Source organism: Vigna unguiculata, chromosome 3 (genome assembly GCF_004118075.2).
Source record: "Vigna unguiculata cultivar IT97K-499-35 chromosome 3, ASM411807v1, whole genome shotgun sequence".
Taxonomy (NCBI): domain Eukaryota; kingdom Viridiplantae; phylum Streptophyta; class Magnoliopsida; order Fabales; family Fabaceae; genus Vigna; species Vigna unguiculata.
In genome coordinates, this window is record NC_040281.1 from 57,098,646 (window position 1) to 57,114,859 (window position 16,214).

Here is a 16,214-nt window from a genome sequence, read left to right on the forward strand (position 1 = left end):
TGGAATATATATAGAAAGGGAAAGTCAACATTGGCCGCTGAGATTACGCGGTGGGAGGAAATTTACACGGTTATGATGCAATTAATATTTTGGTCCTTATCTTATCTTTTGGTTAATTATAAAGAAAATTATTTTTTTCACAATTTTTTTTTGAAAAACTTAACAAAGTTTCTAAAAGTATAATTAAAATAGATTTATTTTTTAATTTTTAATTAAAATAAAATAATAAAATAATATTTTTTTACTTAAATGGAAAATTTGTCAAAAACTTTGTTAAAAACATTGTTAATCTATCGTAACTCTAATTATAAATAGCTGTTAACCGAGTTATAACAGAACAAAACATTTTAATTTATTTTAAGGTACTATCTCTACGATTAACTAAAAAACCATTTTACTCATTTAATTTTATTAACTGAACATTTATCAATATTTGCTTTTATTGTGATTTTCTTAATAATTTTTTTCGTTAAATATATTTATAATTTTTAAATTAAATAATAGAATTTAATCTTTTTGACCACATAAAAGATTTTCTCAGTATGTTTATGACTTAAATACTTTTTTGTCCTCATTTTCGGTGTTTGTTGCGGTTGGTTCTCATATTGGCAAGATGTTTAAAATGATCTTCATTCTTTATCGAATGTTTAAAATGGTCCTCATTTTCGTAATTCGTGTTTTATTTTGTCCTTTTCTGTAATGTCGTTTAAATCATTAACGGATCATTGTACAGGTGGCACGGTTTGTAGGTTTGTATTAGGGTGTGTTACGTGTACTGTACATATGGCTAACTAAAGTTAATTTTTCAATTTAAGAGAAATTTTGCAATTAGGAAAATTTCTTCATCTTCGTCTTTTTTGAGCTCGGATTTGCAGAGGAAGCAGTTAATACTTGTCATTTCATCATTGGATTGCAGTTGCGCTATTCGTTTCAATTTTCCAGTTAATCATCATCAACGAGGTAAGTGGGTTTAGGGTTTTCTGGATTGTGTTTGCTCGTGGGTTAGGGTTTTCGTAATTTTATTTTGGGGTTTGTTTGTCCTTCGATTGTTGTGATGTTCTGCATGGTTTCTAAATGACTTCCATGATGGTTGTTTTTTAAAAGGAAAATACGGAGGTGAGTTGTTGAGTGTTGTGGGTAGAGATGCTAATGATCAGAGTTACTGCCCTTAGCGTATGCTGTTGTGGAAGTTGAAAACAAAAAAACTTGGACATGGTTCTTGGAATTGTTTATGGGTGATCTTGGAGTTATTGATGTGTGTGGGACAATGACCTTTATGTCTGACCAACAAAAGGTATGTTTAATATATGTTCAATTTATTAATTTTTGTTTAATGTTGTAAGTACTAATAATCTTTTCATTGCATAGGGATTAGTGTCTGTCATTCAGGACATATTACCCACTGTTGAACACAGGTTTTTTCATGAGGCATCTGTATTCAAATTTCAAAAAGATTCTCTGGCCAAAAATTAAAGATACTCATGCGAAAGGCTGCTAGGAGCATAGTGAATGTGGATGCTCAACATTGCAGCTGTAGAAAATGGCTTCTGACTGCTATCCCTTGCTGCCATGCTATTGCAGCAATGAATTTCATCAATGTCAATGCTGAGGACTTCATACCAATCATTGATGTAGTGCATTTTGATGATGATGAATTGATGTTATGAATTTAACTTCTTCCGAATTTAGATCAATTTGATCTTTCCCAAGCTTAGATCAATATCACTTACTTCAATGCTCAGATTAAGATGTCATTTTGAACATGTTGGGACTAATATTAATCAAACTAATTTATTTCTTCATTTAACAATAGTACAAAACAAATTGGACTTTAAAAGATTACACACAATAACAGTACGAATAATACAATCATTAATCTGCCTCTTCTCAGCACAAGTGAACCCTATTACTAATTGTAGTATTTCCTCAACAACCTTCAATGACTTCTCCAACTCATTAATCTGCCTCATTTGTGTCATGATGGTGACATCCTTTTCATCAATTTGCAACCCACATTATTGGAACCACTACTCTGTAAATCAATAAACCAAAAATTAAAACCAATTTATTATTAACACACAAATAAAAACAGATTTTACCCAAAATTTTCTACCAATATTCTTTGGAGTTCTTGCCATCCTCAAAGCTGACATCTCTCCGCAGCTACAAATCGGGGTTAATCCATTTCTCGTTAAACCACCAACAGTGCACGAAGTGATACAACACGATTGCCTCCAATGATTACAACCAGAGGTAAAGGAAGAAAATTGGGACCGTAACATACCTATATAATGGGATTGCAGCAACACCAATTGCGAATGGAAGAACAAGATTGCCAAAACTCACCAACTGCCCAAAAATTCCTTAACAAAACCCTAGCTCACTTATTTATCCGAAATATCTAATTACCACACATGTACCGTACACGTAACACACCCTAGTACAAACTGTGTCATCTGTACAATGCTCCGTTAATGATTTAAATGGCGTTACAGAAAAGGACCAAATAAAACACGAATTGCGAAAATGAGGACCATTTTAAACATTCTGTCAAAATGAGGACCATCTGCAACGAACACTACGAAAATGAGGACCAAAAAGGTATTTAAGCCTATGTTTATTTTATCTAATAATATAGTTAATAAAAATAATTATTATTTAAAACTATTGTTATAAACACTACTCATGAGTGCAATATATCTTAATACATTACCGTAAAATTTAATTATTATTATATTAAAACAAGACAAAAGAAAATCTAGAAAGTAGGAAAAAAAACCCGAAGGATTTAAGGAACGTTTGATGTTCTTCTAATTCTAACAACTCTCACTATCCACACGCCTTCAATAGGTTTGCAACTTTCCTTCTCACCCCTCTCCTTAACAGTAGAATCCCTCTAACAAAATCACTATGTTTTCATCACTTTATCTTCCCAACCCCATTTTTTTTTTTCCTTCCTCTTGTCCAAGTAACATATCAACACAACAAAAAAATAAATAATGATGGAGAGTATATGCTAGAAACAGAAGAAGAATGACTATACATCAAATGCAAAACAACTATCTACAATAAGAACCTGTAGACAAAGAATAATCAACATTAATCAAAATACCAAAGATTGCTTCAACTATGAGATTAACATTTATTCCACATAGAGGTGTTAAAAGTGGATTAGAATATGTGAGTTAATCTAATTTATCATGGGTTTGGGTTGGATTGAATTTTTTTACAAATTTTATTACCGGTTAATTTTTTATGCGGTCTACCGAAACTCGATTCGCTTTAGTTGAACCCGTGATGAGTCAGGTTGGTTTGTATTTGAGTTGGATTGGGCTATTTTTTTTAGTCAACATATTGGGTTGGAAAATTCAAACCTAATATTTTTGTGGTTTTGATTTGTATTTGGGGTTGAACATTATTTTAGATTGTATTAAAGTTTATTTAGATTTTAATCACAATTATAATTTAGTTTTTATGGGACCGAAGAAAAAGAAATTGTATTTTTTTTTTAAATTAAGTAAGTCAGTGAATCAACTTGTTTAACTCACCAACCCGTGGTAAGCTGACCAAATTTGAATTTTTTTAACTTGCTAATAAGTTAGTCAGGTTGGGTTGACTCACTAAATGATCAACCCGTGGTGGGATAGGTCAAGCCGGGTCGAATAGCCCGTTTTGTTAACTCTAATTCCACATATGGTTTGCTCAATAAATAATTGATTAAATATGTCTCTGGTTCTTCAACTTATAGTGAAAATTAGAATAGTCATTCTTGGAAACTTAAACTAATTTAGTTCCTCATCTTTATAAATTCGTGAATTTAGTCTTTTAAATCTCTTTTTTCATTATAATACTTTAATTTGTTTATATTGTTTGACACATGTTCGCTTTAACATTAGTCGAGAAACGCGTTTGAAACCTCAAATAACCTTAAAAAATATTGATTTAAATGACTAAATCCATATATTTACAAATTTGATGGACTAAATTGATTCAAAGTTTCAATAAAAACTAATTCCAATTTTTATTAAAAGTTAAAAAATAATAACATATTTAATCCATAAATAATTGAGTTACGATACAAAAGTCATATTACCAAATATTATTTCAATATTATTCTCTTATTTTTGGTTATAATTACTGTGTTCATTTATAACATCGACTATCTATTCATCTATATATATTTCCCTTATTCAAAAACTTTTAAACAATTGAAATTCTTTCTTAGTAAAATAAATTTATAACACAATGGAATGATGAGTATTTTCTCTCGCATTCATTAGGCCAATTGATAATAAGGTAGTAAAAGTAATTCAAGTGTGCTATGTGAATGTCATTGTTATACTTAGATATATGCTTTTTCATATAATGCTTGTATTCAATCAAGAAGATATCGTCATGTCTTTATCATTCGGATCTTATTCTTCATATTGCAAATTTATTTATTGGTTGAGGTTCCACACTCGTAATACATAAGACTCAAATTTCAAGTACGATAACACTAGAAATTACTCTCGCAAAGCTTATACATGTAATATCCACATCCTCAATTATTTTAATTGTTCATATTTACATTAGCCAAACATAAAATATTTATGTGTAAACCATTCCACGTGGAAGTAGCGGACCTTCGGCATGACATACGGCTCCCCCAATTCTTTTTTTATTTAATTTGTTATATATATTTAAATTTTTATTTATATATTTATATATTTATATTAAGTTTGTAAGTTTTCTTTTAAAATATCATACATACTTTCTTTCTATTTTTTTTATTTTGCATCTCTATCTCTCTTTTTTATGTCAATTTTTACTTTCAATATCACTTTTTTTTTCAAAATAAAACTGTAACACAATAAAATTGATGAGTTAAAAAATATTTTAAATCAATTAATTTACTTTTTTGAATTGATTTATTTTGTACTTTTTTTAAGTATATGTTTTTCTTTTGCATGTGATAAATTTGTCTAGTGTGTACTAAGTGGTGACAAATTCATATTTTTCTAAATAGGTGAGAAATAGTAAATTTATATTAGAAAAATTATGATAAAGAGTAAAATAATTGATCTTTTTAAGAAGAGTTATTTATGTAGATCAATCAAACTTAAAAAATTTCATGAAAATCCAAAAATGTCCTTCTATTCGGACAGGATTAGTGAAGTATTAGCAATTATTACACCTCCAAGCATGACTTTTTTGTAACTTTTACTTACATGCGCAAACTAATTAACGTAGGTTAGCAATTATTTAGTGAGAACTTTTCAGATGGAGTTAGTACAAGTGGAGGTCGTTGAAGTCACAATAATAATATTATCACAAGAGATCCATCCAAAAATAGGTCCTTTTGGCCAAAATCGATTCCAACAGATGAAGCACACCTTTCATAACGTTGGTAAGAGAAAAATCTTTCCACGACACAAAAATTGGAGAAAAAGAAGAATAAGCGAACTCAATTTTCGTCAACGACAAACACTAAACCCACAACTTAACGCCACTATATTCATCGCACCATTACAAACTCCACAAAAAATGGGTCCTTTTTGCCAAAATTGATTCCAACGGCAAAGCCCATACCTTTCGTATGTTGAGGACTTTTCAGATAGAGTTAGTACAAGTAGAGGTCATTGGAGTCACATTAATAATATTATCACAACAAGAGATCCATCCAAAAATGGGTCCTTTCGGTCAAAATCGATTCCAACAGACGAAGCACACACCTTTTGTAATGTTGGATAAGAAAAAAACCTTTCCACCGACATAAAAATGGAAAAAAGAATAAACAAACTCAATTTTCGTTAATGACAAACACTAAACCCACCACTTAACATCACTATGTCACCGCACCATTTACAAACTGCACAAAAAATAATCCTTTTTGTCAAAATTGATTCCAACTGTGAAGCACATACCTTTCGTATGTTGGGTAAGAGAAAAACCTTTCCACAACTAAAAGAGGGAAAAAGAAGAATGAAACAATTTTTCATAGAAGTAGAGCCTTTGTACATTTTCCAAACCTTGGAGAAGACGAGAGGTTGAAGGAATGGAAGAAGATAATTGGAATGGAAGAAGACAATCGAAGAGAGAAGATTTTTACAAAAATCGTTTCTCTTTTTCTTTGATGATTTTTTAGTTTCTGCGGTAGTTTCATTAAATATTTAATTAAAAAAAAAGAACTGTCTGTGATGTGAGAAAAGTTGTTACTTTTTAATTGTTACTGTATCATTAATAATGGCCAAAAAAGTCTACATGACCGAATCAGTTCACAAAACCCAAAAAACCTGCACAAGAAAAATCTAAAATATTAAAATGTCATCAATTTGATTAACATGACCGACACCTTTATGTAAAGTATGCTCATGTACAGTAAGCATTTATTAAAGGAGAGGCTTGGTGTCGGTCAATAAGGAAATTAAACAAATTTCAGGTTGATATCAATCCAATGTAAAGCAATCTTTTAGAAAGGAAGATCATTTATTAAAAGCTAACAACTTTACATATTCTATAAAGGCTAAATGAGAGGCTTGGTGTTATCAAGGTTATTAAATGAAAAATTAAACGATTTGAAAATTGAATTAAAACAGATATTTTTTATAATCTTCCAGGTTTGACACAATTCAAAATATACTTTCCAGATCAGGAAATACATTCCAAATTAAACAATTAAAAAAAATGACTTTCTATTAAACAACGGCAATACAAATAACTTTCTACAAATAAATTTGAGTGCATACAAAGCATTAGTTCAATGATTACTAAAAAAAATTTTATGAACCAACATAAAAAAATTTTACAAAAATGAGAATCATCAGGACTTCTGATTATTTTTCAATGAGAAAAATTATTAAAGACAATACATCAATCACAATAATTTTATAAAAACCAGTGTAACAGCTTAATAAACAAGTAATATAAAACATCTATGTAGTTCAAAGCAAGAATAAAACTAGCTATTAAAAGTGCATCTATATACCTAGAAAATATCTGACAAGCACATCACATTTAAAACTTGCACATACCATTTAAAATATCTTCTCCAAAACTCCAGTATCGCCCATGCTTAGAAATACAACAATTCCCATCCAAATCAAACAAAAATGAAATATAATGAATGGAAAGAATTTGAGCAAACCATCAAATGAAAGAGTAAAGCCCAAAAGAACGACAAGTCCACTTCAAATGTCACTTTGTAACAGTTCTCTTGTAGTGCAAGTTACAGTCAAGAATCAAACAAACTAGTTTAGCCAGTTAAACATTAATCCAGAAAACACAGTACTGTACCTGTAAATAAAACCTTTAGCGAGCACAGAATTTCATGCATCATTTGCACATTTACACCACACTTCAATGCTTGGCTTTCATGGAAAGTCCATGAATTCAACAAAAATATAATCAACTGGGTAGAACATGAACGACCTACAGGAGAAGATGAATTCATAAATTCAAGAATTAAAAAAGCAACGCAGAAACTCCCATAACAAGTTCAAAGATCATAATGTTAAGTTATCAAGTATTCTTGAATAGAAAAAAAGTGACTGATACCTGTACCTTCCCACAACTAATACGAGAGACTACAACCATTCTAAATCCACCACATAAGAACAATAGTGAATGGAAATGTAATAAAACAGTCATTCCAAACTCACAATCATGTACCTTCCAAGTATTATTCAAGCAATGAGGGAGACTACAGCCATTGCCTCCACAACCCAACAGACATCAATAGCAAGTCTTCACTGCAAAGCTAGTCATACGCAGAACTATACAAATGCCAAAGCCTCTCATACTCATATGGTGTCTGTTTACAAACTCCCACTCCACATGTTTAGGACGAAGAATAACTGTGAAGAAAATAATGAATAGAATGATAATAAAACCTAAATTTTCCTGGATATTATCCATCCACTGCTTCCAAAGCCTGTCCCACACACCAATAGCAAAATAATAAGCTTTTGAGATTGAACAAAATCAGTAAGGGACTTCGACTGAGAAACATAGCCAATAAAAGATAGCATCTGCCTCCACATCCTATCACAAAAAGTGAGAACCCAACCAGAAATAAGTAAATAGGTGTTTATGAGGGTGAAGAGTGCAAACCATATTCAGAATTAGAATAGAACTAGTACTAATGAAAACTCAAGAAAGAGCTCAAACACCACACATCGATTGCTTGTCTTCCTAGTATATGTTATGTTACTATAGAAACTGAGGTGAGTTCAAAAATTCAAGAATGAAAACCAATGGAGAAACTCTGGAGAGAAACAAGTAAGAAATCAATCCTTATGTTTGGTGATCAAGTCCAAAGGAAAAGAAATATGACAGTAGAGCCAACTTAGAAGAAATTAGGTTATCATCCAAAGCCATTGGCTGTTCTAAATGATCAGGTTTTCCAATCCCCCCCGTAGTGTGCTGATGAAAGAAAATGACAAACAGTTCAACACACAGATTGATAGATGTCTATTGTCAAATAAAATATCACATCCAATTGACTTAAGCTGACGTACTATTAATTCAAGACTTCTTCAATCTGGGCACATTCAATTTTTCGCAAACACCATATACTTCACCCAAAACCAACACAACCTTGATGAAAACAGAAACTAGGAATATAAAATCACCAAGTCATTTTATTGGAGAGCCAACTTCTTCCACAAACGCCCACACTTACTTGAGTTCACTGTGAGGACAAAACCAAGCACAACAAATTGATGAAATGAGATCATGCTACACCAATAAAAAGAAGAGAAAACCACTTCTTCTATATAAAAACCCACTTCAACTGCATAAACACCTCTACAGAGAGGCAAATGGCAGCTAAATGCTTATGTTTATGATCAAATGTCAAACCCGAGTTGTTCAATCAACACGTGCTTAAAAAAATTAATCAAAACATTTCAACACCTAAAACACTTAAACACTTTTGTTTTTCATTCCTGGCATGATGAAATGGTATGAACAAAAATGAACACTTTTGGTAGATTTTTGTCATGAAATATTTGGCAACGAATAACCCCATTAGATAATGTACGGGTAAAAAATCAAAACACCAAAATGTTCACAGGATCTCAGAGACTAGATGAGATGCAGATCATTGCACAAAAATCTATCTAAACACTGGCGGCAGAAAAAACAAATCACAACTCAATCCTAATCTTTTCTGATCAAGTGCAACAAAGCAAAGAATGGTTATTGAATCATTCCATAAATTTTGAATCCTGAATTTGAATAATAAGATACATAACTTATATAATATAAGAAAAATTGTACATTAATTTTTTTTTTTTATAAAAATATTAAATGAAAAAGTTCATAAATAATGATTAATGTAAATAAAAAAAATAAGAAAAAAAACATAAGAAAAATATAAGAAAAAAATTAGAAAGAAAATATTAAACAATAATCGAAGGATATTAGAACACTTATATATTAATTTAAATAGAACTAAGTTTTTCAAAGTGATAATATTTTTTTTTTTATAAGTTAGAATAAAAAATTAAAATATAAATATAAATGACTGTCACTTTAAATGATGGGAGTAGGGAAGTATGATTAAAGTTGTTAGATAAAAGAATATGAGAAAACATTTTATATTTAAAATATTATCTCTCACTTTTATGTTCACCTCATGAATTCATCTTCTTCCCTTCTCATGACTTCATCTTTTATTATTTCTTTTTACTTTGTATTCTGCAATTCTATTAGTTGATTATCATTTTCTTTACTGTTCATTTTCTTCACTGTTTATCTTTTTTCCTGAATTTTCATCTTCTTTGAGTTTCTTTTCCTGTGTTTCTTTCTAATTTTTTCAATTTTTTTCCTTCATCATGAATTGTGACGCAAACCGAATCGCGAATCACACGATTCACATCTGATTCAGCAATTCACGTTACGATTCAGGTTAAATTTTGATTCATCTATTTTACGATTCACATCTGATTCATCTATTAAACGATACGCATCGCTCAAGGAGAATTTTGATTCGGATCGTACGATTCTAAATGCACTGCAACAAAGTTAAATAACAGACAGAACTCTAAGAAGAAATTAGCTTATCTAGAGCAAAACGTTCCAGCTTGATGTAAGTTAAAAGATAAATCAGAAGAGCACAGCAAGCAATGGTAAATAAAACATTTGGCTTCACATATCTAAGAACTTCCACGCACCATTTGCACATCTACACCACACTCCATTTCTTGGCTTCCTTGTAAAGCTCATGAATTCAAGAAAAATAAAATCAATTGGGTAGAAGATAGACCAAGGCCATAAGATGAATTCATAAATTTAGAAATTAAAAAACAAATGGAGAAATTCCCATGACAGGCTCGATGATCATAATGTTTAGTCATCAATTACCTTCCTACAACCAATAAGAGAGGCTACGACCATTCCAAATCGAGTGCATAAGAAAAATAACAACACGAGAGCCAACACACATTCCAGATGCACCATCATATACCTTCCCACTATTCAACCATTAACAGAGACAACAATCTACCTCCATTGCCTCCACCACCCAACAGGCATCCAAAGTCTAGTCATTACTCCAAAACGAGTTAAAGGCCAAACAATACAAATGCCAATACCTCCTATACTCAAATAGTGTCTGTCACCACTCCACAAATTTAGCAAGAATCAGAATGCATGCATGTCGCACTAAACTCTCTTTCAAGTTTTTAATTACTCCCTTTTATGTTTTTAACACCTCAACTAGCATATTAAAACTCAAACTCGAGGGCACACCGACAAATAAAGAGCACAAACACCAAATCTGATAGATTGAGAAAACCATATACTTCACCCAAATTAATACAAAATCACCAAATCATTTTATAGGATAGCCCATTTCTTCCAGAAAGGACCACACTTACTTGAGTTCAATGTGAGATGAGCTCATCCTAGACGAAGGAAAAATTGAAACAAAAGTTAGTCACTTCTTCAATAACAAGCCCAACTTCATCAAATGCATAATAGAAAATCCTCTGCAGACAAACAAATGGCAGTGGAATGCCTATGTTTGTGATCAAACAAAAAAACACAAAATGAAGTTTTGAAATCAAATTGTCGAATCTTCTTGATAAATGAAGTAGAAAATAAAGAACCTAGACAACAAGATGAATTCATAAATACAGAAAGAATTAAAAAGTCAACGGAGAAACTTGCATAATAGGCTCGAAGATTATAATATTCAGTGATCAACTATTGCACTTGTATAAAAACACGGTGACTGATATATGTACCTTCTTACAGCCACATTCCAAATCGACCACATAAGATCAATAGTGAATAGAAACGTAACAAAACGAGAGAGACTACAGCCATTCCAAACACAATAATGTACCTTCCCACTATTATTCAACAAATGAGAGAGACTACAACCATTCCAAACAATAATCTACCACCATTGCAACCCAACAGACATCCATTGCAAGTCTTCACTACAAAACGAGTCAAAGGCGCAACTATACAAATTACAAAGCCTCTTACAAGAACTCCCACTTAATAAAATAATGAATGAAAAGATAATAGAACTAAAAGTTTCTCTGGATATACATCAACTACTTCCAAAACCTGTCTCCCACATATCAATTAGCAAAGTGAAGAGCTTTTTCAGATTGAACAGAATCAGTAAGGGATTACAACAGAGAAATTTAGCCAGCAAAAATAGCATGTGCCTCCAAATCCTATCACAAATAGTGAGACCCCAAAAGTAAATAGGGTGTGAGTTGGGGTACTGAAGAGTGCTTCAAAATCAGAAAAGGTATCGTACATTTGAGGACATGCTTACAAAGAAAGAGCACAAACACCAAAATTTGATACATCATCATCATCAAATACTTCACAAGATAAGCTACACACACATGGCTTGTCTTCCTAGAAGATGGAACTATAGAAACCACATGAATTCAAAAATTCAAGAATGAAAACCAATGGAGAAACTCTTCAGAGAAACAAGCAACAAACCAATCCTTATGTTTGGTGATCAAGTCCAAAGAAAAAGAAATTAGAGTAGAGAGCAAACTCAGAAGAAATGTGAACCTTCACATGATTTCAGAGACCAGATGAGACGCAGATCATTGCACAAACAACAATCTAAACACGGCTGCAGGAAAATATAGCTAGTCCAAACCTGGAAGCTCAGATAAATTAGATTATCAAAAGAGATGCTGTCTTTTTAAGTTAGCTTCCAGCTTCATTCTGATAGTAGTGCCCAAACAAATCCCATTCCAAAAGGAATGATGTCAACAAACGATATCCAATTAAAACCGGAAATACTTTTTCGTCAAACAAAAAAACACTACCATGTAATAGTAAAGGGTGACTTCACATTTATGGAAACAAGAATATCAAATACTGCCAACCATACATTATTGAAAATTGAAAACAATCAACCCAAAACCCATAGAACATAGCAAGTTCAGAAAAATCACATAAAACCAAGGCAGCCTTAGCCACTCGTAATAATAACAATTTCAAAATGCCCTCTAATCGGTCACATGCTTTCATGATCAGTTTCAAATTCTTTCATGATTTTTAAAACTCAAAACAGGAAAAGAAGTATCAGCCTCTATGTGATGGACAGGAAAGGGATTAATGCAATCAGTTCAACAAACAACCGGATTTGGTAGAGAAATAGAATAATTAACAAAGAAAAATATTTTATTCAGAGTTGTTAGGAGTTCTAATTCATTATAACATTTCTCGTAGAAAAAGGTCTTCCAACTCAACTGAAATAAACAAATTCTCCAAAACTCCATTATCACTATTGTAAGAAACACATCATTACCATCCCAAATTCAAACAAATAAAGAGGTCTTGAAAAATTATTAAAAGAGTCTAAGATCTCAATTACAAGAAGTTATCCAGAGAAGACGTCAAAATTGAGTAAAACCTTTCAAAGCAAGAAAACCATACCATCAAACCAGAGAGTAAATCCCAACCGCACTTGTCCCAAATGCTCATCCTAAGTGCCTCTTTTGAACCAGAAACCATCAATAGAAGCATGATGATATCAAACAAAACAAGTCCACCCATTAAGAAAATAAATCAGAATACACATCCGTGAACTGGTAAATAAAACATTGAGATAGAAAGGTCAAAGCCAGATATAAAGATCATAGAATTTCCACCCTCCATTTGCACACCCTGCACCCCCTTCAATTCTTAGTTTCTCTGCAAAGCCCATGAATTCATGAAAACTAAAATCAATCTGGGAAGAAGTTGAAGGACCTAGAAAATAAGATGAATAAACAAATACAATAATACTCCATTTGCACACCCTGCACCCCCTTCAATTCTTAGTTTCTCTGCAAAGCCCATGAATTCATGAAAACTAAAATCAATCTGGGAAGAAGTTGAAGGACATAGAAGATAAGATGAATAAACAAATACAATAATTGAAAATCCAATGGAGAAGTCTCATAACAGTCTCGATGATTCATCTATCAAGTATTGCTCTTCCATAGACAATCACCATCACTAACAAATGTACCTTCTTACAAACAATAAGAGAGACTACCTTAAGCACATAGGAAAAGTAGTAAATGGAAACTCAATAAAACATAAAGCATTGTTGTAAGAAAAATAATCTACACCTGCCTCCACGATCTAGTGATAATCCTTGCGATAAAAAGTGATAATGCTTGCATTATTCAATGACAAAAGCACATCGATTGATAGTTAAACATCTGACAAGAGCACACCATATAATTCAATACAACAGATGCACATCGATCAATCACACCGTATAATTGAATCCCTCCCACAAAAAACACACAATATAATTAAAAATCAAACGTTAAACTGATTCTGTGTGCTTTTTGTGCTTTTGTGGGATTGAAATCAACCCAGAATTTCCTTCACTCCCCGCATGGGCTTTGCTTGAGATAAGGAAACTCATATCTAATCAGGTCTACTTTGCTACTGTAGAAGGAAAGGATATATGGTAACCCTGTCTCGAAAAAAAACTCAAAAATATAAGAAACTAAATTAAGCTTGCACAACACTGTCAAAATAATTTCAGTATTAGAACCTGTGGAAGAGTGAAAAAACAGAATTGAAGGTTTGGTTATGCCTCGAAATAATGACCTTCGTATGCTACTAATGACCCCGCTGCATTTTTTCTGAATTGTGATATATACTTGTCCAAGAACATCTCCTCAGACAAGCACAACGCATGAATATAACTGGGGACTTTCTTGCAGAGATTTTTTTATTTCAACAGCTGGAAAACTTCATCAAGAAAGCATGCGACCGTCCATGGTGAATAAGGACAGACTTGGGCAACGTACCTGTATGCAAGAAGAGAATTTCATCCAACTTTCGACTTCTTCTCTGATTTTCTAAACAAAGTTTCTTGAATTGCAAGGAAAAGCCTTGGATGAAGTTTGAGTAGCAAGGCAAGATGAGTCCCAAGAATGCCACACCTCTCCAAAAAGAAGACATCCTCCATAAACCTTTTGTACTTTGGGAGTATCCAGCCACATCTGTGTAACACAAAAATGAAATCTTTCTGGTCGCACACAATTTTCCTAATAGCTTCAACTGAGGGGACAAATGTTCTTTTGAAGCTATGAATCAAAATGGAGGGATTCTTTGAAATGAAGCTGCATAACTCGTAACCCTGGAATCCAGACATCTGAAAGAACTGAATTTTGGGACTCAAGATTTTGTCACTGCAAAAAGTTACTGGGATCTTTGACGAATCAGGGAGTGGCGGACCTTAGAACAATGATACGGGGCCCCCTTCAATTTTTTTCTCCTTCTATATAATATTAATTAATATATATATATATATATATATATATATATATAATATTTCTTTTAATTTTAATGTATTTTATGTATTTAATATTTTCAAAACTTTTATATATTTATCCTGAATTTTTTTAATATTGAAGTTTTAATTCGTATGTCTAAAATTTTAATATATTTCTTTTACAAAATTTAAAAACTAAATAAATATAATTCCTTTAACCTAATTACTAACCTAATTAGGTTAATTTTTTTAATATGTCAAATGTATTCCGTTAATATTTGAATTATTTACATTATTTTTGTAAAATTTATTATTACAATGTATTAAAATTTTAGACTCACAAATTTCAATTTAAATGTCAAAGTTCAGAAACAAAAAATAAAATATACTTAATCCTTTCTTTTGAAACCCTCTAAATTTTGTTTGTCTCAGGATCCAACACTATGTAATTGTCTCAGGATCCGACACTATGTAATTCAAAGCGATTAAAAGTACATTACGTACCTAAAAAATATCTGACAAGCACATCACATATTTCAAAATTGTACAATTACATACGTTGTTTCATTATATCAAACTCCATAAACATTGTTCCTAATAAGAAAACAAGGAAATCCGATACTGCCAGCTTACCAACCAACTAAATCAAAACTCACGGAAGACGATCCCATAAAACCAAGGTAGCCTTTAGTCACTCTAAATAACAAGCTAAGATCGGTCATCACGTGCTGTTTTAAACCGTTCTACTCAAAAACAAAGAGAAGTCTCAGACTCCTTGATGTGTGCTGAAAATAAATTCATGCAAACAAAGAATAGTTATCTAGAGTTGTTAGTAGACTTAATTCCCCATGCCATTTCAAGAATCGCATCCTGAAATTAACAAATTCTTCTCCAAAACTCTAGTATCAGGCATGCCAGAAATACATCAATTCCTATCCAAAATCAAACAATAATGAAAATAACGAATGGAAAGGAATTGAGCATACCATCAAATCAAAGAGTAAAGCCTAACAGAACTTGTCAACCACGCTCATCCCAAAATGCCTTTTGTAAACCCAGAACACAAAAATGTAGCAACCAAGATCAGATTCAAGCAAACAAGTTTAGCCAATTAAGAATTACTCCAGAAAACACAGCACTGTACCGGTAAATAAAAACCCTTAGCCTCACAGTCCACAGATTTTCCATGCACCATTTGCACATCTACGCCATAACAGTATTGCTCCTGACTGATACATGTACCTTCCGATAACCAATTCCAGAGACTACAGCCATTTCAAATCGACCACATAAGAACAATAGTGAATGCAAATGTAATAAAAGGAGAGACACTACAACCAATGAGAGACTACTGTCATTCCAAACAATAATCTCCCGCCGTTGCCTCCACAACAGACATCCATAACAAGCAACTCGTCGCTGCAAAACGAGTCAAAGGCATAACTTTTGAAATGCAAATGAGTCA

At 32.1% G+C, this 16,214-nt stretch overlaps 1 long non-coding RNA gene across 1 annotated transcript; it reads right to left on the reverse strand.

Annotated features, from left to right (window-relative positions):
• Positions 1-6,941: 6,941 nt before the first annotated feature.
• Positions 6,942-9,268, reverse strand: LOC114175802. The gene is made up of 2 exons (XR_003602923.1): positions 7,651-9,268; positions 6,942-7,410 (listed from the first exon to the last, which is right to left on the reverse strand). It is a non-coding gene; the product is annotated as an uncharacterized LOC114175802 (long non-coding RNA).
• Between the last annotated feature and the right edge of the window lie 6,946 nt (positions 9,269-16,214).